Source organism: Colius striatus, chromosome 15 (genome assembly GCF_028858725.1).
Source record: "Colius striatus isolate bColStr4 chromosome 15, bColStr4.1.hap1, whole genome shotgun sequence".
Classification (NCBI taxonomy): domain Eukaryota; kingdom Metazoa; phylum Chordata; class Aves; order Coliiformes; family Coliidae; genus Colius; species Colius striatus.
The window spans coordinates 5,984,097-6,007,090 of NC_084773.1; the positions used below are offsets into that span (position 1 = coordinate 5,984,097).

Sequence of the window (22,994 nt, forward strand, 5' to 3'; positions counted from 1 at the left end):
AGATGCTATAATAGTCACTATTTGTGCAAGAAGCACAAGTATCACTATGAAAAAGAATAAATTAAATTAGTGATGTGTCTGGGTCAAATCCATGCGTTCACAGCTGTTCTTTAGGGACGTGTGGACCAAAATATAGATGTACTGTTGTAGTCTTTATATGGGAAAGAAGCCCCACAGAACTGCAGAGATAATATAACTAGTATTATATTAGTATAATATAATTAGTGTGTATAATTAGTTTCCTTTTTTTAGTTTGTGGGATCCCACTTCTTAAACACACAGATGCTGGATAGTCTATCTATAATACTGTTGTGTTGTGGATATTTGTAATTATGAAGCAGGATTATTTAACAACTTGTTCACTCAGCAGTGTACAGCTAGTTTATAGTAGGACTTGAAGCAAATGTTCTTAAAAAGGTGCTTGTGTGAAAATGTGTTGAGGTTCCCATTTCAGTTGACCTTTTGAGGATAATTGGATGAAAGTGCAAATTGGGAGTTCTTCCCTGAACTTTATCTGCCCTTCAAACTCTTGCATTTGCTTTTTAGAGATGAAATAAATTACAGTCTTAATGTAAACAGAAAGAAAAAGAAGATTTTTTTTTTTCCTTTTAATAGTCATAGTTGAATTATCGTTAAAATCTATGTTCTGTTTGAGATTTCATCTATTATCTGGGAAGTAGAAGGGTAAACAAGCACATGGGTATTTTAACATCATTTTTTTGTAATGTGGATTTATCTTGCATTTTTCAGTTACAACAAATTATAAGATTTGATTGGGGTTTTTTTAGAAGAGCAGGAGAAAGTTTGTCTTTGGAAAACTAGTCAAAAAGGCAAAAAAGCTTATGTTTGTCATACTTCAGGCATGCAAGTGTGCAGCTATAAGGAGAGGGATAATAGCACTCATAGACTACACTTCATTTATGCTTGTAAGAAATACAAAGTTGTTAATGCTGCTTTATGCACCCTGAGGAATTATGATAGCAGCACTAACATTCCCTAGGTGCTCTGAAAAGAGGTTGTTAAAATTCTTTGTGGTTTTTTTAGGTAATTATGCTACATATGTGATGTTCTCTTTTTTTTCTGTTTTGGAATGAATAAGAATGACTCTGAATTTTTGGTGTTTAAATGTATGTTGAGAGGTGGGTTGTGGGGATACATTCAATTTTGAGTTCCCTTTTTACGATAGTTCTTACTAGGCCTCTTCAGAAAGGAAGGTTCCACTTCTAGCAACTGAGAGCACCTGACCCAGATTCCTGTTCCGAGTTGCCCTGTGGAGGACCGTGTTTCTTTGCATTGACTAGGACAGTATGCTGCTTAAAGCAAATGGTCAGAAGGCCTTCTGAAGTCTCTGCTGAAAAAAAGAAATCTCTATTCCTTTCTCACACAGCAACATTGGCTTGAAGGATTTGATGACAAACATGTATAAAAGCACTCTCATTCCATTTATTTGAGAATAGACAGAGGGTTTGAGCTGAGCTATTTCTGTGTACCCACCTACTTTGTACACAGGACTTCCAAAATTGAGTGAGGTGATTCTTAGCATGTGTAGGTGCTGTTTTCTGTGGTGGGTACTTAAAGCATCTTGAGTGTGACTTAACCAGTCGTGTGCTTTTGTGAAGTAAAAGGAAAAACTGCTAAATATCTGCCTACTGTCTGCATGGTTCTTAACATGGGGTGCACAGACTTAACAGCTCACTGCTGCTGAAACAGGGAGTCGTATCATCCCGCCTCTTGTTCCTGTCTTCCTGCCTACTTGTTCCCACCAAGTACCTTGTGCCAGCTTTGATGCTGAAATGCTCCATGCCTTGGTGTAACTCACTAAAATGTCAGCAAACTGTCTCAGGAAAAAAAAACCAAAAAAACCACCACCTCAAAACCCAGACAAACAGTCAATTTTCTGCCTGTTTGTCGAATAACAGAGGCTTGATGAAGGGTTTCTGTGCTTGAGAAAGATGTAGGGTAAATAGAGAACATAGCATAAGGAAGACAGCAAAATTTCTTCCTTTTGGCAGCTGAAGCTTTTCTGATGATTCTGACAAGTATGGAAGAGCCTAACTTACTATGACTTAATGAAATTACAGCTGTCACACAGGGAGTCTGAGTGGTTCAATTGCTTTTGGGCCAAGTCTTTTTAGGCATGTGCAAATAAACATAAATTTTAAGTATGATTTATGTAAGCATATACTAAAGAACCATGTATGTAGTCACATAGACTGCAATTGCTTCTTTGAAGTGAAGTGCGTTTATGTGTCCATAGAAGTGGCTCTTCAAGCTCACCAGAGGGCCTGACTGCTGTGTTTTATTGATCCAGCTGTAAACACCAAACTTACTCTAAACAGTAAACGTTTTTGGTATCCAGCTTGCTTTTCTCCTGAATTGAGTTCTGACTCCAGATTTGTGGAGTTAGGAGGATGAGAGTATTTTCAAGTGCTGTTCCCTTCAGAAACATTTAAGTCTTGAATTGAAAAATACTAATTCAGAAACTGATCACAGCCATCTGTATGTCATATTGGGAAGTTTTCATTTCTTGAATCCTAATGAATATATCGGATATACCAGGAATTCATCTTTTGAAACTGAGGATTTGTTTGGTAGGCTTGAGATATTACAGAGAATTATGGAAGTCTAACAAGATAACAGAAAGCTTTAATATCATCTTTATCTGAACTCAAATCTATTTTGTTTCCAGGCAATACTAGTGAAATGGTAACTGAAGTGCTAAGTTCTGCTCCCCAACAGAGCCAGATACTTCCAACTAGCTTTGTTTGCACGTGGGTAGAGACTTTCCAGCTTGGATCTGTCCTTTATCTGCATGTTTTCTTCTCTGAGTTTGTCCCTGCTAGTTTTGTCCTCGTGGGAATAATCTGTTGAAGAATCCTTATATTGTTACTGTTTGTATGCTTATGTGTTCCTCTACCCTTTCTTTATTGTCTTTTTCTTTTACTCTGTACCTCATTGCTCCTTTTTTTACAGATACTTCTTAATATAGACTTTACCTTTAGCTTTAGTCCAGCTTCTGGTGGACAAATGGTCCCAAGACAGAAAATTGCAGATGACTTAAACAGATTTTCCTGTCAGAGTAAAAATATTAAACTGTTGAATTAATGCTAGATATAATGCTTCTAGAGCTGATGAATACTGCTAGGATAGTGTGATGGGGGCTGGTGTGGCAGAGGGCTTGTGTGGCTCCTTTCACATTACATTACTTCGATATCAACCTTTCAAGAGAAATGTAATCTGCTGAGAATAGCTTTTATTGTTTTAATTGCTGTGTTAGTCAAGATCTTTGCTTGTGCTAAAAGAGGGCTGCTTTGAACTAGTTGAAGGAATCCATCCTGAGTGCTCTCCAAGCAAGGTTTGAGTAAATTTATCTTTAATCAATAAATGCAAATTTTGTCTATGGTGGGGTTTTTTTCCCTTTTCATACAAAAAATAAAGATTAATTGTCGAAGTATTCAGAGAAGAAATTATGTGCGCTCTGAGGCATATTATTGGAATTCAAATATATAGTTGTTGCAAGTTCTTCAAAAGTTTTAATACTGTTGTGCTTAAATTATATTTAATAAAATGTGATTTTAATTCTTAAATCCTTATTTAATCAAGACAGGTGTACAAATAATTAGTAACCTACAAAAAATCCTAATCAAAGTAGAAGCACGTGAATTTAGTCATCATGAACTAAAAATGCAAGAGTATGACTGATTCTTCTGAAATGAATTCAGTGTCGGTGCTTATCCAGCTTTAGAAAATAAACAATTTCAGACTTAAAATGCTTTAGTAAGAAATGAGTTAAATACTTGGAGTGAACTAATCTGTAGGCAGAACAACAACTTGATGGTATAGTAGGTGGTAAGATTCATTTATGATAAGTTATAATGGAATTCCCCTGGAACTATGTATTCCACCTACTTGAATGCACAATGATTCAAAAGTTTAATAGTATGCAGCAAATGCCAAGACTTAAAAAAAATTGTCAAGTTATTGAAAAATATAAGACTAAGTATATGGTGAAGCCACTGCCTGTAACTAACTCTTAGCAGTTCTGGTATATGTTGTGATCTGTATGTGTTCAACTTCTGTGCATCACCTCTTGTTTAAATGAATAGCTATTAGACATTTTTATTTGTCCAGAATGCCAAGCATGTGTATATTTTAAAGCACAGTGTCTGCACATAACAAGAAGTGCTGCATGTCCTTCTTGAGATGATGTGACATTTACTTGATAACTGTGGTGATGTGTTTGAATGATAGTTTCAAAATTACTTTTTTTCTGTCTATTTTTAAATGGTAGATTGGCAGAAATTCTGTAAATGTTCCAGTGGGCTATCAGAGGGGCAGGGAGAAAGGTTCTACTTTTTACCTATGTTTACCTGATTCAAACTACATAGTGGGAACATGTAAAATGTGATTACAGGTTTCTGAAGCAATAGTATATGTTGGTTTTGAAGGGCTTATCACTTATCTCTTCAGGATGTTGCATCTAACTATGTGAAACTGTTTCAGATGATAGCATTTTTCTGGGTAGCATGGCACAATTCATTAGTTTGTTGTTAGCAATGAACTTACTTCTGTTGACAAACTGTGCTAAGTTAATGCACTCTGAAACTTGGATTTCTGAAATGCACAGAGCTTTTGTTTTTTGGAGGTAGTTATACATTTTCTTCAGTGTCATAGAGAAGAAGTTCTGTTTGTTTTGTTATGCTGAGCAATAAGAAAATTGGAAGGAAAAGTGATAATGACAGTATCTGCTAGGATGACCTTATTGACTTCATTAGATATTAAAACCCCAAATTAAATTAGTGGATAATGAGAGAAATATTTCACAGCCTAAATTCTTTTGACAACTGTTAATTTTTTCCTATATGCAAAACTGACTTAAGGACTTCTAAGGGAGCTCATAAAACTGGGACAGAATTGTATTACTGGGATAAATCTGATTCTGACTTCTTGAGACAAGTGAAGTATGGATGGTTACGAGCAGGTCCACTGAGTCTTATCTCATTCAGGACACTCTGACCAGTTACTCTCTCTGCTATTAACTGTCACTGCAGATTGAAGGATGGTTATTTGGGCATTAGGAGTTATCATTTTAATACCACCTGGTTTTGGCAAAATGCATCAGGTGCATTTTAGTTACAGCAATTGAAAAAACCTCAGTAAATGGTCCTGCCAGGTAGTGATTTGTTGCCAGGAAATGTACTCTGCTTTCTTCTTTATAGCTTCACTAAAAGAAAGTTACAAAAATACTTAATTGAGGATATTGCAGGAATGTGAAAACACTTTAAAAACACCCCAACCATCACCAACAAAAAATCCCACAACAAAATTCCCTAAAGAAACTCTTGGCTAAAACTTCTTTCACTTGACAGCATGTAATTATAATTTCACGTCTTAAATTGTGCTGTGATTGACGAAGAATCATTCCAGATCACTTTGCTTTTCTTGTTCAGATGTGAATACAAAGCTGTTGTTCAGATTCTGGAAATATTACCTGGGCTACAAGTCTTGGTTCAAATTTCAGCAGCAAGTACATTTTTGAGAAGCATGTTAAGTCAGTGATACTGAAATACGTGGCACAGGTGTAGATGTTACTACAGCTAGTTAGATTTGTATTGACATCTGCAAGAGCATTATTGTGAAGGAAATTAATGTAGACTGATAATGCAAATTTGTAGAGAGGCTTCAGATATTTTTAAGAACTTATTACAATACAGCACAGAGGCACCTCAGTCTTATTATGAAGATTTCAATTGAAAATCTGTCTTATTTCCAGATATGTGTGAATGTCCACTGATGGTGGTTATTACTTTCAGATGTGTTTATGAAACTCTACATAATTTCCCTAGCTGCAAGTTTTACTCTGCAAGCTACTGAAAGGTTTGGTCTGATCCAGAGAAGCACCTAAGCTACTACCTGTGGCTCAGTGAACTGAGCACTTTGTTTTGCTTTACAACATTGATTAATGTGTGTAGTTGGTGTAGTAGGTAAATCAATTGTTGTATTTCTGGCATAAGCTGGTAGAAAGCGGATTGTTTGTTGTCACATGGAATAGATTGAAAAGGTTAGACTCATTTTTTCTTAACACTCCAGCTAAATATGGTGTTACTACAGTAATGAGGAAGTGGTCCATTTTGGTAAAAGTTGTGGGTGGTATACATACACTAACATAAGCATATGTTAGTGTATGTATACGTATTGGGGGGTGAGATTGTAGGGATGGTGGAAGAGTGTGAGAATAATGATCCAGTTAAATTGCTGAGACAATTTTTTTCACTGTGAGGATGACGGAGCAGTGGCCCAGGCTGCCCAGAGGGGTTGTGGAGTCTCCTTCCTTGGAGGTCTTCAAGACCCGCCTGGACATGTTCCTATGCGACCTGATCTAGGTGACCCTGCTTCTGCAGGGGGGTTGGCCTAGATGATCTCTAAAGGTCCCTTCCAACCCCTACCATTCTATGATTCTATGAATGGCTTATACTGCTGATTGTGGCTAACTAATAGACCCATGTCAAGCCCCAAATCTCTATACAAAAGAATATTTTAAACAAATTATTTAACAGAATATTTCCCTTTGAGTCTAAGACCAATAGATCTAGATTTATGTGTTTCTAACCATTCTGATTTGAAGGGTTAGAGAAGTTTGAGACTGATTTTTAGTAGGATTATTAAGACTGTTCATTAACTTGACTGAAATATCATTTTAACTGATGTTCTGGTTTCTCATATCTTCATACCAAACTTCTATCCCTTTTCATAGAAATTTCTGGTAGTTATGAACATATTTAAGAGAAGCAACGTGTTGTACTTCGAGATTCTGATTCATGTTTTATTTATTACCATAGATGAGGAAACACCGGTTGCACCAATATTGTGTGTGACTGGGAGAAATTGCCTTCTGTGAGGCCAGGGAAATGGAGTGTATTTTAGAGGATAAGGTATCTGGAGACCAGGAGAGCTGTAATGTGATCGCTTCATCTCTCTGTGAGATGAAAATAATACCAGTTACCTATTGTTTTAAAAGCACTGCTGACTCTAGAGGAAATCTTTCCTTACTGTTATATATTAATAGATTAAGTTCAGCTACAGGGCAAGTAGAATGAACTGCAAAGATAAAGAAACCACACCTGGGTCTGCAATGACTGAAATGGCATAAGTTTTAAGCTGCTGGTGTTATGAAGTGTTCATGCATAGAGCATGTGCTTGTAAAGTATGCTATGTCTAGTTGCTGATAAACTTGCATTTCAGAATAGCTTGCTACATGTTGGGGATCTTTACATATATAGGATAAAATGATTTTATATTTTGTGAATAAATTTTCATTAACAGGATTATATATGTTAGAATGGAGCAGGGCTCAGCTCTCTGCACTCATGTGTGGCTTTGTCCTCTGCTTATTACTAGTATATGAACTGTCACTTCTAACCTTGCTAATTTCAAATTGTTCTGGACCACTTACTGTCTCAAAACAAGTTCTGATGAAACTCAACCAGTATTAAGTGGAGTCCAGAAACAATAGGTTTTTCAGGCTTTGTACCCGGGAGCTATAAGATACTGGAGAGGGTCTGCAAAGTACACCTTTAAGGAAAGGATCTTAATAATATGACAGTATCGAAGTCTCATGTTGGACAATATTGCCAAGCACCCAAGTGAAACATTGAAGGTATGTGATCAGGCTTATCTTACAGGGTCAGTGTTCCTCAGTGAGGAACAAAAATGTACTTCACTGAAGACAACCATGATAAAGAGCCATGAGAATAGAGAACAGTGAGCTGTACCAATTCCAGTTGTACTGAAGACTTCATTTAAAAGTGTTAAAACCTAGTGCAACTTACTGAGCTGTGATGTTTTGTTAGCTTGGACACAGATGAAGTACAGGTAAGGAATTTCATATTCATGTAAATAATCCCTGGGGGATATGAAGGAATGCAGTTGTTGAAAGCAAACAATATCTTCAGTCAAAAGACTTGTGTTGGGGACCTCTTGTTGTTTGTTTGCGTTAAGTGAAATATCTAAAATGAGATGCTGTGTGGAAAATTATCTAAGACAGCAGTGGTCAGCCATGTATTAAAATGCATTTAGTACTCATGCACAAGGAAGTTTGAAGTCAAACAGGGAGAAATATAGTGCAGACTTCACTTCCATTGCTGTTGAAACTTGTTTTCTCTGTCAAGATCTGGTTGTCCAAGGTATCAGATTTCATCATTTGGCTAGTAACTCTTTGCAAATCCTCAATTGCAAAATCTGAATTATTTCTATCATGAAGCAGAAGCTGCTTATCTTTGTGTCACAGAGTGACTTAGACTTACAACTCTGTTGTTTTCCCTGAGGGAAAGCTGTCTTGTGTAGTTGTTGCAGATGTAGCTGCAGGGGAAGAAAAAAAAAATCAGATTTATCTTTGATAGCAGCAGTACAGTAGAAGGAATTGTATTTATCTCTTCCTTAAGAGATGTCAACATAATTAGATTTCTTGAGGTAAGTTGTCCTTGTGAGAAGAATATTTTGCTGAATCAGGAGATTGACTCTGTTTTGAATGTGAAAGTTCTTTTGCATCCATAAAATTGTGCTTCCTTTCCGTGTCCTACGTCTTTTCCAAGCTTTCCTTGATTCTGTCCGTTACTGGTTTTTCTCTTAATTGTTGAATAATGTTTTGCAGAATGAGGTGAAATATTTTCCTTTAGTGAGTCCGAAATAGTAGGTTAAACATATTTTTTTCTTATGATAGTGCACAATAAGGTGAAGGGAGTTCATGATTCTTTCTTGTGGGTAGGGCATGTTTTATGCGTCCTTGTGTTTGACACCTTCCACTTGTGCTCAGCTGCTTCTCAGTAAGATGCTTTCCTGAATAGTTCGAGTAAACCCAGACCTCATAATCAGGGACCAAAGGGACTGTTTAACAAGAAATGCTACTGTTTTCCTAATCCTATTATGTTCTTTGCAAAGTACGCTTGGTTTCTTAACTACTCATGTGGACCCTTTTTATTTTCTGTTTGTGCATTACTATAAATAGAAGAAATCAATTTGAAATAGCAAAAGAAAAACAAATCAGGATTTGACATGTTACATTCAAACTTGGTAAGCCTTTACTGTTGTGTGGAAGAAAATATTTTTATTATGTGATTCTTTCCTATGGCATTTGCTATCACAATTATTGCCAAATGACTACCAAACTTCAGCTTGAAACAGGCACAGCATCACAGCTGATAATTTCACTGTCTAAATAATTAGGTTTTTTTAATCTTAATTTCTATCTAAAAAATATAAAGAACTGGGACTTTATTTTCTGACCCTTTTGTGTGTGTTTGGGTCAGCTTTATGCTTTTATCCTGCAGATATAGTAGCTAGAAACTTCAATAACTGACATTCTCATGCAGTCATTTAAATTTGACACCTAAGTTTTCAGGAGAAAAAAAGTCTTCAGTTAGTGCTGTTGTTTACTGTCACTGTGCCTGAGGGAGCCCTTTTCACCCAACGCTGTGTAACTTCAGAAGATTTGTTATTTGAAAAGACATGACAACTGTAAGGAGGGAGGAAAGAGTAGAATGTATGGCTGAGTGACTGAGATAACATGCTTAGTCTGTGCCATTCATTAATATTACAGCTTCTTCAATTTGAGATGTAATTTTTTTTTTAGGATAGGCTCCCATAATTAAAGAGAGAAGGATGCCCTTTGGTAAGGGAACAGGTGAGTGACCATAATGGGTGAGGGAGGCAAGTGACAAGTGAAGTTGATGTCAATATTTTGATATGGATGTACCCTTTAGGTATTTAAAGCATTGATAAGGTCCCCTCTCAGCCTTCTCTTCTCCAGGCTAAATGGGCCAAGCCAATCAGCAATGGTGGTAATGTCTATGATAACATTTTTAAGAAGGCTAAAAAGTTACTGTGCAAGAGAGAGCAACTCTGCAGACACAAGGATCACTGAAGAAGGAGAGGGAGAAGGTGCTACAGGCAGTGGAGCAGATTGCCATGCAGCCCCTGATGAAGGTCATAGTGAGACAGGTTGTGCCCTGCAGTGTATAGAGGTCCACAGTGGATCTACACTTGCAGTGTGTAGAGGACTCCACACTGGACCAAGTGGATACCTGAAGGAGGATGTGACCCTATGGGAAGCCTGCACTGGAGCAAGCTCCTAGCAGGCTCTGTGGACCTGTGGAAAGAGAATCCCCTGCCAGAGCAGGTTTACTGGCAGGATTTGTGACCTTGCAGGGGATCCACACTGGAGCAATTTATAAGAAACTGTAGCCATGGGAAGGACTGAAGTTGGAGAAGTTTATAGAGGACTGTCTCCTATGAGAGAGACTCCACACTGGAGCAGGAGAAGAGTGTAAGAAGTCCTCCCCTGAGCATAGTTTGTGATGAATTGACTGTTACTCCCATTCCTCATCCTCCTGCACCACTGAGGGAGAGGAAGTAGAGAAATTTGGAGTGAAAATAAGCCCAGGAAGAAGGGAGGTGTGATGGAAAAGTGTTTTAAGACTGTTTGAATTTCTTGTTACCTTTCTCTGATTTGATTGGTAATAAATGAAACTGATTTCCCTGAGTTTGTTCTGCCCATGGTGGTAATTGGTGAGTGAACTCTTTGTCTTTAACTCAAGTCTTTTGTTTTATTTTCTCTCCTCTGGAGGGGAGTGGTAAAGTAATTTTAGTGGGCACCTGGTATCAAGGGTCAACCCACAATAGCAGTTTATAAATACATATTACCTGCATTAAAGTTTCTTTTTTATGAGGAAAGAACATTTTTCTTTGCAAAAACTTGAAGGTACTTTAATCTGAACAAGCAAATAATGTGATAACATGCATACTGGGCAAAGTGCCCTAGCCATATATGTTCATAAATAGATCGTTGTGTATCAAGAATGAAAGTGTTTGTATTGCTATATGTGTCAACAGTCGAGAGACTGGATTTAGAGAACATTGTCATTTACTACTATGAATATAATCCGTAAGTCTGGAAGATATTTTTCCATCAGTGTTCCTGTAATGAGTTTCTGCAACAAGAAAAAAACATTTAAAATATCTCAAGTTACAAGAGGAAATTCCCAGTCTAAATACCTGTCATACAAAATTCCCTAACTTCCTTGTTTGCTTGACAGTGATTCATCCTGGTTGATGATGCTGACTCGGGTGTAATTCTTGGGTATCTTTTTAAATTTTGTTCCTGGTTTCAGGTAGATACTTCTGTTGATCAGTTTTTCAGATTCTTCTGGTAAAGGATTCCCATACATGTGACTCAGGTGCAATGCAAGCATGTGACAATTACAGAAAGACACCCATTAGTATCAGGGAAGTTGGTTTTATTTTGTTTATACCTTCATCTGAGAAATGCAGATTTACCTTACATTTAGCCTTGCAGGTCTTAAAGCCTCTCTCACTCGAGAAATAGTCACTGGATTAAATGGAGCACACACTTAAATGAGGAGTATTCAGAGACTTTATCTGGGTTGAGGAACAAAATGTGTAAGCTAATGCTCATACTGTCTGGGCAACACTACCTTCTTGGCTGCTTGCTTTTTCTAGAATGCTCTGGCTGTGGACATTGAAAACAGATCCTTGGACCTGAAAAAAGCTACCAGAGCCCCAGGTGGGGTCTCTGTGATCCAAATTTCTTAGGTCACATTGAGACTTCTTCTTTATGCCTATGCTTCCCTTCCACACATAATAAAATGTGGGGGGTTTTTGTCACTGCTCTGGCTGAATCAAACTGTTGTTGACACCTCAGGGTGATGCAGTGACTCTCACTAGTGGCCAGCAAAGTGGCACAGGTGCTGTCATCCAGATGGAAGAGTGTTTTCCCACATCAGGTTAGAAGTCTTATTTAGTATTTAATCAAGGAATTCTGAACCAGTTCTATGGTGTACCTTGTTTTCTGTTCAACTCTACTTGATTTTTTTTTTAAGTCTTAAACAAACTGTACTGCTTAAAAAATGCCAGGAAAACCCTGGGGTAGAACCAGAGAGTCAAAGTCCTGTGCTACATGTTCTTGTTATTTGCGTCAACTTCGGGTTGTAAAACTGACAGCATACTTATGAATTGCCCTAGACTTGTTTTAGTAGAAGGCAGCAGAGTTTCTTGCTCCAGTTCTGTTGATTCCTGTAGTCTTGTTCACAAGTCTTGGAAGTAAAAGAGGTAAAGGACAAGTTTGGTTTATATCAAGTGGATTAAGAACCCCTTCTGTTACTTGCAGATCCCTTGCTTTCCAAGTTAATCTTGTTGTAGGCCAAATGTTAACATATGTCACTGATGACTAAGTAACCAAGCAAGTGAGGGTCTTTTTTGGTCTTACCTGATACTAACTCATCAGCTGTTTTTGTATGATTTGTGAGCCAGGCACTGAAGGAAGTCCCCATTTCTGTGCTAAATTAATTCTTTCTGGTTTAATTCTTTTAATAAGTGAGTTTATTTTCCCTTGTACACCAAACAGAGACAAAGCTTCACCCCTCTAGGTTACATCTTTCTCCTTTTCTTTCTACTCCGAATCACTGCTGGAGAGAAGTTGCAAACTGCATCCTGGCTTACTCTGGTGACTGCTGTTCTGCAGCCCAGGGAAGCCTGCATGACATTGCTGTACTGGAGCTGTGTCAAACACACCATGGATACTTTGTAATTTGAATGCTAAAACTGAGATCTGCCCAAGTATTTGTGAGCAAGAGCCAAGAGGTAGAAACACAGAAAACAAAACCAAACCAGCCTTTTAAGCAGTGTCAAGAGGTTTTGTAAAATTTGCTACAGGCAAAATCTGACTTCTTCATTTTTACAAGATGTTTGGCTTCTCTATGAAGTCAGATATTGGAGCTCTCTGAATTTGAGTTTTGCTGGAAACGGAGAGAGAGTTTCTATATGATGGCTTCAGAAGGTCAAGAACCAAGTGTTTCACTCTTCTGGGTAAACCTGGCATTGAAAATATGTTTGTACAGCTGTCACCTTTGTCCCTTAAGCTATTCTGTCCTGTGGTCAGTGGGTGTTTCTTATGTGTCTGTCGGATGACAACCCGGGGAAGGACACACCTTGTGGGAAAAGATTCTTTAAGTCTATGCCCTTTTGACACTATTCTGAGCAGAGCAATGTCCAGGAAACCTTTCTGAGACAGTTCTTTGCTGAATAAAAAATGTTTTGTATCAGATATGAACTAAACTGCACCTTTGTGCACAGTTGCAAATTCAACACAACCACCTTGCAGCTTAGATCATTTATGAAAAGAAAAGTGGATTCTCAAGCCTTCCTTATATGTGATGTCAACTTTTTCTGTCAGCAGGAGAAATACAAATTAGTAGAGTTAAGCAATTTGGCTGTAAAGGAGCAAAATCAGAACTAATCCCCAACATGAAGAGGTTTTGCCTATTTATATTCTGATTCAGTTTCTCTTGCTATTTGAGGTGACCAGTCAGAAAATTTATTTAGATTGCTCATTGTGTACCTTTCCAGTGTTCTGTCACCCTGTCCTTAATATGCAACAGAAATTAGTCACTGACCTCTTTATCTGAGGGCATTCTGCAAAGATACTCTTAAAGCAGTGCTGCCTAGGGAAATAATTGAGATGCTTTCGGACAATCTTTTGTTTAATTACCTAGTATTTCATCCCACTGTCCTGGTTTGAAGGTATTCTACAGTACCACTGTTTGAAAGCAATGATTTGGTAAATAGAGATTCTTAGAAATAAGTAGCTTTTCCTCTAATACTCCTGTTTTGAATTACATGCCTTTAGTTCTACTTTAATGTTTTTCTAGAGCATGACAAGGAACAGAAAAATGTGAATATTCCAGGGAAATAGGTGATGAGTCCATCTGTGTTTTCTTTTTTGTTTGGGTTTTGCTTTGCTTCTCCCCATGCTGATCTCAAATGCTTTTTATCCATTGGCACATAAACAGAAGAAGGAGAGGCAATCATAACAGGACCCAGAGTACTTATTCTCAGGATTATTTTAGGCAGTTGAAATCACAGTTAATTGCAGCTAAGCAGTAGAACTTTCGATACCACCAGGAGTTTTTAGACATAAGTTTTTACAAAAGCTGAGATCTGTGTTCTATATTTTTCACTAAAAAAGAAAGAACTAGATATTCTGCAGGAGATTAAATGGAATCACTTGCTTCATATGTGTTTTAGCTGTTCGTTTGCCAATGTACCAGCTGTGATTTATTGAAAATATCTTGGTATACTCCTTCAAAGAACAGTGGAAAGCCCAGATTAATGCAGTCTGTGCTGTCATCAAGCTGGAAACTTCCACATGAGTTTTTCATAAAACTTTAAAACAGGGTTTGAAAGGTTTCACCAGGTGGGCCTTTTGGTTTGTGGTGATTTCATGGATTGAATTTTTTTTAAGCCCTTTGATTCTGCTAAAACCTGGCTTAATATATGAGTCCATGTAAAACTCAGGATTTGTTACCATTTGAAGTTTTAATTTTGGAACATTTTACCAGGTGTGCAACCTGCTGCCACTTATTTGAAGCAAGGGTCAAGTTTCACTTTATTTTTGAGGAACGCCAAGATATTTTCTGCTCTTCTGGCTGGGTGAGTGTATATACTTAGGATTAAGTGATACAGAGGGCTCAAGTGACCTCGTCACTGTCATCTAAGAATTCATTTTGTGTGACTTGCTGTGTGTTGTAGGAGCTAGGAAAGCAATTTTGTCAATTGCTTTTGTAAACAAGAGGTGACAAGAGTTGTTTAGAGTCAAGGGTTATCTCCATTCATCCCGTAATCATTAGCTGTGCTCAAGGCAAGTAGTTAAGGAGGACTCCCATATTACGGGTTAAATAAATACAGGGGAAGGTTGAGCTAATAAAGTGTGTGCTGCTGATGAATAGTACTACATCAGTCACCAAATCTGGTTCAGGAGTCCTTAACAGTCAAGTATTTTTATCTCTTGGAGGGGTGTGTCTATGGTCCACACTGATGACTAAACCTTTTGGAGTGCCTTGTGGGGCTATAAATACAGAGAGCGCTATTTTGGTTTCAGTACCTGGGCAGTGGATCTGAGAGAGAGCAGCTCGCCGCTGCTAATGTTGATATTCCTGCCTGACACCTGTTCTGAGGCTGCCAAGGTGTTGTGTGCCACGGAACTGCATTTCTATGCAGTTCAATGCTGCAGAGGCAACCAAGACTATTTTGATTTTTAAAATGTTACTTCTAATGTGTATGTGAGCCAGTGAGAGTTTCTAAAGGACTTTGTCACAATGTGGAGGAAGTGTGCTTCCACTCATTTTTTATTTCAAACCAAATGGACCTGCAATGAAGAACATTCTGGTTCTTTGCACTGTATTTTGTGTGTGGTTTTAATTGCTGTGAAACACTGGTTACTTTTTACAAGCTTGTAGAGTGTAGGTCAGCACAGTAAACAAGTCTTTTTGACGTTGGAGTGTCCCTACAGATGTAGAAGTGTTAGACAAGCATTATAGATCAGAGTAAACCTCTCTATAATGAAGTACAATCTTATTATGGGTAAAAACTGCAAGACTTTTCTGTCAGCACCGACAGGACAAATGTACTTAATATTGCCAAGGAGAGCAAAGGAAAATACTCTCTTTGTTGTGCCTTGCTCTGCACTCAGCTTTGTGAAGGAACTGCTAAAAGCCCCAGTGCAGCTTCATGTGAGCAGCTTCTAAATTCAAGGCATATGTACCCATCTGCTGCTTTGGACAGATTGTATGTAGTGCTAATGGCTTCTGGATCCTGAAATAGAAAGAGAAACACATAAGAAGTTCATGGTTTTGACTTGGTCACTGTGCTGTGTTGGGTTCTTTTGGCAGTGCTGTAGAGCAGGAGCTATACCAACTGCAAGAAGTGAGAATCATATGAAATCTTTATTGTTAGAGTTATATCTCTCTGTTCCGAGGACTAATATGGAGATTTGACAGTTATCCTTAGAGGAATCTGAACTATGGGACATATGAGCAAAGAGCCAAGAGACTGGTGGGAATAATGTTCTGGCAAGTGCAGCTGCAAAAACATGAAGCCGATTCTCCCTAAAGATTTGGATGAAAATATCGGTGTTTCCTTTTGCAGCAAATCTTGGGATGTATAAGTGGAAAAGAGGAAGACAAGGGAGCCTTTAGCATGCCCAACATTATTTCTGAAGGCAGTTTGTTAAAGCTTGTGAGTCATATGATGTTATCATGGTTTCTTTTTTTTTTCCCTTTGATTTCTTCTCCTGTTTTCCATTCTAACAGCTTAAGTCTGGGTGGAAGAATTTCTCTCTGGCTCCCACCTTTTCTCGTATTCTGTAGTTGAAACAAAACATTTGAAATTCTGCATATTCTTAATATGTGAAGGAAAGATTTCCCCTGTCATTTGTGCTTCAGGATTCTGAGAAGAGTTCTGTCTGTGCTGTCATTTGCTTTAAGATTCATGGTGCCCTCTTTCCTTCCCTGTGCCTTTCTACAGATACTTTTTGTCATAATGCCACTGCTTTCAGACTTCCCTGTTCATATTTTGGTAGCAAAGTACTGGGACAGGTATGTACAGTAAAGAAGATGGAAATTAGTGCTACCTGAAGCAGAGGGGACAATGAGATGAAACACAAATTTTGACAAATGAATGACTGTACTTGAGTGCCACAAGATGTTGTTTTATTTCACTTTGGCCCTAAACCTTTGAGTAACAAAATGACAGTAGTTTTTAGTCTACTTTCAACAGAATCTATTCCTAGAGGAGGGAAGAGAACAGAAAACTTAAGTGCATTTTTGAATTGCAATTTTCTGAGGTCAAGTGCTAATGTCACTAACTACAGTTGACAACATTATTAGCTGGAGCAATAGAGGTAAAAGCAAAGTAAAAGGCAAGCGTTATACCTTTTGCCCCCCACACCACACAATTACTGAAATTGTTAGTTTGAGGCATTTTAAAGCTAGGAATTAAGAACTTATTGGAGTGTTGGCAACTTTCCATAATATCAAAGTCACAAGGGCTGTTTTGTCAGTGAGTAAGATGGAGCCTGTCATTTTCCGAAGTCCAGCTGGAATGTAGGGATGAGCTGGTGTGTTTTATCTCATTCTCTAGTGAGAATATTCTTTCACAAAACAAAATGTGATCTATTAAGTTTAGTCCTTTCTGATCAGATGAAGCTGTGCACTTAGGAAGCAAACTTCACAGGGTTTGTTATAAAATGAGGTACTTTGTGCCTGTATTTCCAGCTCCCTTAATTCATATTTTGATCATTCAGAATCACAAACAAAATAGAGCTAAGATCAAAAGAGTGCATCTGGAAAGGTGTTTTTTTTTCGTTTTGCTACCTGTTGGACATTAAAAACCCCTCTTTCTTTTACATGATCTAGGACCTCATATATCCAGAATTCACTCTAGTTCCCAGAGTCTTCTCTATGAACTAAACCAGATGACTTACCTTCCTGTTACAGCAGAGGAGCTGTAGGGTGAGACAGCTTAATGTCCATCACATAGGATAATAATAATAGCTAGTTTATGCCTTTACTGTAGTAACAGCAACACTTGCTGAGATGGTATAAAGTTATTTTGGTGAGCTTCTGACTTGGTTGGCAGACCTGCCCTAACAGCTTTATTATTATTATCTCAGTTCAGTGACTCTTCACACCTGTTGCAGGGGTGATTAGTGTAGTGTTGCTCTATACTGAGCTGTTGAAACCACAAGTATTTGTCTGAGTGGGTTTTTTGTTTGTTTTTTTAACGTTTTAAACACAGTTCCTGTCAGTGATCCCCTTTACAGCACAGCTCTATGAAGTTGGTCTGCTATAAGTTCTGTCCATTGCTGCATGTGGGCACAACAGATGAACCAGTTCAAGCTGCTTAAGCTACTTTGCTACTAATGTGGCCCAAAACTGTGTGGGACCTTTATTAGGGTTCATGACATTGTTTCAGTTTCCATTTTTCATGGAAGAGTCTCACTGTATCTTTGTTCAGTCACTGGAAAACTATCACCAGTGCTGGAAGACATCTGGAAATTGTGGTAGTTGTGTCCATTTCAGCATCTGACTAGACTGAATGTGAAGATTCCTTTCTGTATTTAGAAAGCAGAGCTTTGATCTCTTCTGTTAGAAAGAGGGACATTGTGTCTGTCAGAATAATGCAGGTAAAATAGGCTAGAAGGAAAAAATTGTGACACCTTAGATAAAGTGTAAATTAAGAAGTAACACCAATTATTGGGAGTCTGACATTACAGAAAACATTAATATATATATGAATATTTCTCATAAGTGGAGTCAATGTATTAGCTAAAATGATATATTAATGTACAAGGTATGATCATAAAGTGTTGTCTTTGAGTGTTTTGGGTTTTGTCTTGATTTTTCAAATTGTTGCTCATTAGTTGTTGGTTAAATATTTAAGGGAATGAAAGAACCTACCAGAGTGAATTTTGGGAAGAGCTCCACTGTTCATAGTGAATACCATTGCATTTCATGTGTCTTGTGTATTCCTGCTGTGTTATCCTATCAGAGAGGGACAGTTCCTGTTGTGGGTAGCAAAGTGTTTTCATATAACAGAGTGAGTGCAAACTGACAGGCCAGGTTAACCTTTTTTCTAAAGCAGTTTCTAGAAGGCCACGTTGGAAATGCTAACAGAGGCTTAATTCCTCATCCTGAAAAGCTAATCTTTCTAAGATAGGAAAAAAATTGTTTGGTGATTTTAGATTATCTCTCTTTTTTTTTAATTCAACAATTTATTTCACCATGGTGTTTTTCATACATGGATGTTTTCTACTTGCTGTACTTCTCAGCTAATCTATCCCTGCTGGCCTGACAGAGTGCAGATCCATAAAACACGAGTAATATTTGCAGAAGTCCTGGTTTGAAAATGTGTATGAAGTTGTACTCTTCCAAAGGTAGGAATGAGAAATCCTTGGGCTGAAGCTGTTAGAGTTGCAGCATTGAGCCAGAGAGCTAAGTGGAACTTGGGCTGCAGTTTCTCCTTAATATTACGCTTTGGGTTCCTGTGGAGCCTGAATGATGAATCTCTTATCTCTACCATGATCCTATTATTGTTGTCTCAGCATTTGTGAAGGCTTCCAGTTCTTTGAGTAACAGGGAGGTAGAATACAAAACACCTTAGGTGCACAAGCAAAATACCCTTGTTTTCAGAGTATCCAAAAGCCAGGGCATCTCTTGTTTTGAGTGAGTTTTCTATTTCAGGAGCACTATGAAGAGGCTTAATGGCTTTTTGCTTATTCTATGTTGTACAGTCATATAGTTCTTCCCATCCTATCTTTTCCCTTGGCATTAGAAAACAGCTTCTTGCTGTTTGTGGAGGTACTAATCAGTGGGTTACTTTAGCACAGCATTTCTTTATATATAGTGAGAATGTTTCACCACGCAGAGTGCATCAGAGAGTGTCTATTTAAAAATGCAATTAAGGACTACAAAGCCTGATAGATCAACTGCCTGGGGAAACAAAGTTCACTTTGTTAGAAAGGAAAGAAAGAACTTCGAGTGTTCAAAGTGAGGATTTTTTAAAAGAAGAAATAATAGATAAACTTCTAATACAGGTGACTTCCTGCCTAGCAGAAGAATTGTTCTCCATCATTTGGAATGTTATCAGCCACTGTTGGGCTATTGTCTTAGATATGCAGCACTTCAAGAGTGTTTAGCACATGATTTAGGCTATGAACCTATGCAAATTAATACTGGTACTTCACAAACCTTTTGAAGTCTAACCTTTTGAAGGATAACTGTTTCCTGATAGATTTACCAGAATTACCCACCCTTCATTTTGTGGTATGTTTACATTTTCACTGGAATAAGCTTTGACATTCTCATTCACTCTCCCTCCCTCATATCCCTGCCCTGAAAGAAATTGATTGCATGCTCTTTGTGGTACTAACACTCTCTTCCTTCTGAAAGGAATTGTTTGTGGGGTGGTTTGTGGGTTTTTGTGTTGAGATATTTTTTTTCAGCAGACTTTATATACTTAACTATGATAATAAGAAATAATGTAGCAAAAATACTTGGCTTGTGATTCTGAGACCATCATCCTTTCTGGGAATGGAAAATTCAATTCTGTTTCCTGGAGTCAGCCCTGTGTTAATGCTGATATTGTACTATTCATACATTATTTGTTTCTTCAAAAAAAGTACTGTTCCTTGAGAGATGGTGATAACTGCAGAAAAGATTCTTGGCAATATTTGAGGAGCACTTGTTGCAAGGATTTGAATAAGTGGTTGGAGAAGAAAATGGTATTAATGTTACACCTTTAATGTATCACAAATTTTATACAAAAGATTGTCTTGTAGTTTGGTAATTTTGATTATAACATGGTAGGAAGCAGATCTGAGATACTGAATTTATTAGAAAATAAATACTCTAAGGCATCATCAGCTTTGAACTCTTTTTGTCATAAATGTATTTAAGTGATATGTGGAACAAAACCTGTAACTTAATTTTTTAACTAAAGTCTATTTCAGTAATCTCCATAGACAGAATGAAATTTCTGAAACCATTTTCTACCTCCTCACAATGTACCTGTTCCATCAGACAGGTTTTTAATTCTTTTTCACTTCCTTCATAAATTGCCTTTCTGCCTGACTAATATCCTCCGTTAAGTTAGCTATGAATTTTGTGAGCATTACTGTATTTTCCTTGTGGAGTTATACACTCATCTGTGCTGGTTTTATTTTTTTAGGGCAGTTGGATAAAGATGGACAAAACTGAAAGGGAAGGGATTCTGGGCAGATTTTAGCTTTGATTTAACTTCATTAATTTACCTTTATTTGCCATATATTTGATGGCTTGGTGTAGGGGTCTTTCATGCAACCTGTACCTCTCTAGCTGCCAACATCTACTGATTTTTCTGAAGTTTGAAGAAATATGATCAGAAAGACAGAAGAAAATAAAAAGATATAATTATGGGTGAATAAAAGAATGTATGATTATAAGACTGTTAATGTATTTGAAACAGGAATTGTCCTGAGGTGCATTTAAGTTGCTTTCCATTACTTAGTTCTGTTGCTTCATTACTTATCTTATTTACTTCATTACTTTTATCTGTTATGTTAAAAAGCATCTTGAATTACTTATGAAACCTGTTATTTAAGAAAAGTCTTTGTATTTAGCTTTCAGTATTCATAGAAATCATGCTAATGGTTTCACTGAATAAAATGTCTTAAATGTCTTTAGCTACTTCAAGGGAAGTATAATTCTAAGCCTCTGTCACATTGAGCAGTCCAAGGTACTACGTTACTTAGGAAGACATGGGCAAGGCCATATTTGAATGCAGAATAGCTGTGGAGAAAACATGTCTGTACTGTGGAGTTGAGAGCACATGATTAATGATCTGTAAGACTTGCCAGAGCTGAGCTCTGCCAGCAACCCTTCTCCTTCCCACTGTAGGTTAACATTCTCATTTGCTCCATTTTATTGGCACACATGAAACACCTAAGCATGGGTCCATCACACCCCTCCTACTATATGAGTATTGTTTCTGCCACAAATTACAGAGTCTAAACTGACCAAGAAGGGCAGGGCTTGTTCTCTTGTACCTTTTTATGGCATTGCAAATAGCTATGCAATCATCCTGGAGTAACAGTGTAAGAATACAAATTACAGACTAACCCAGTCTGCTGGTGTCTCAATGCAAGTGCTTGTTTGTCAGCTTCCCTCTGCTAGTTGTTTCACAAAAGGCATATGGCTATAAAGGGAATGCTGAAGAGTCAGAGAGATCTTGTTTAGGTGGAAGGTGCATTTAGTAGGTATTGTTGAAGTTAGTAGTGAAATAAGTTACCTGAGAATAAACCATTGCATTGGTGTATAGCAGTTCAAAGATGATATAGACAGCTCCTTCTGCAATCTGAACTGCAGATGAGTTGGGGAAGCAGATGGTAACTAATGAATGTGAAATTTAGTCAGAAGACTTGTCTGTTTCCAGAAAATGCTAGCAAATCTGTGTGTCTGCTTTCTGATCCAGTGCAGATGCAAAAGTGCCACGTATCTTAAGGTCCTTAAGTAGTTATTACCAAGCAGAAAGGATCACAGATCTATGGTGGAATTTCACGTAAGTGTTGAGGTCTGCTTGGTAAAGATAAGAGGTTTAAAGAAACCAAGTCTGACTCACAAAACATTAGATACAATACCAATCTTAATGGAAACTCCTTTCTCAGATGGTGTTAGTAGTCACAGTCTTCTGTGTAATAATGAGTGTACATCTCTATATAATCATTAACAGCATACATTATATGGGAAAGTCAAATTCTACTTTCTTGCCCTAAGGTTATTTGGAATGTGAAAGTGCTCTTTTCCTGTCCTCCAGGGTGAAAATGGAAGACCTGATTTTTCTTCAAGCCCTTGAGAAAATCAAAAGCCCCTATGCATGAAGGTCTAGCAGCAGTTTGATCCCCCTGTGAATGGTGGAAAACTCCAACTCAAAGATACTTTGTTGTGGTGCTGGCAGGGATGATACTCATTTTAAAGTCTGAAGAATCACAACCCAAACAATCATATGAGAAGAAGAATGATTGTTTTTGAACAAAATGACTCTGCTTTGGATCTCCTGGTCAGTTCCATTGTAAACTGTTACAATATGTGCTATTTACTTTTAGGGTTAATACAGCACAAAAGTTTAAAGCATTGAAACGTAATTACATGGGTTTAAGTTCTGTGGAGAAAAAAATTATCTCCTCCAGTTTGTAAACAAAACTTTGACTTTAAGAACAAACAGGCAAACAGCCATATTTGGAGACTGAGCATTGAGCATGAGGTTACTTCTGGTTTCTTTTAGCTGTATGTTAGACACACATATTATCTTTTCCTTTGGATATTTAGATCATCTTATACTGTAATGGACTTGAACACACAGTAGAGTGGAGTTTTGCCCATTTATCATGTAAACTGAAACCTTGGAAGCTTGAAAGCACAGCTCTTATTCTGTAAAATATCAGTGTACAGAACATTATCCAAAACAGTTTATAAAGGAATTGGCATTAACTGGAAGTTGTAGTCTGCTGACTTGACCTTATATTTAAAATACCTAAGAATTGGAGAAGGAGATAAAACAGTAGATAACTTAGATAATTAGTACAGTTGAGAAAAAAGAAAGCCATTTAC

At 37.5% G+C, this 22,994-nt stretch overlaps 1 long non-coding RNA gene across 1 annotated transcript in view; it reads left to right on the forward strand.

The window, feature by feature from the left end:
• Positions 1-22,664, forward strand: part of LOC133626864 (uncharacterized) — a 30,470-nt gene extending 7,806 nt beyond the window's left edge. Inside the window, exon 3 of the long non-coding RNA XR_009819809.1 lies at positions 22,201-22,664. This is a non-coding gene — a long non-coding RNA (uncharacterized LOC133626864). The remainder of the gene's footprint in view (positions 1-22,200) is intronic.
• The last annotated feature ends 330 nt before the right edge of the window (positions 22,665-22,994 follow it).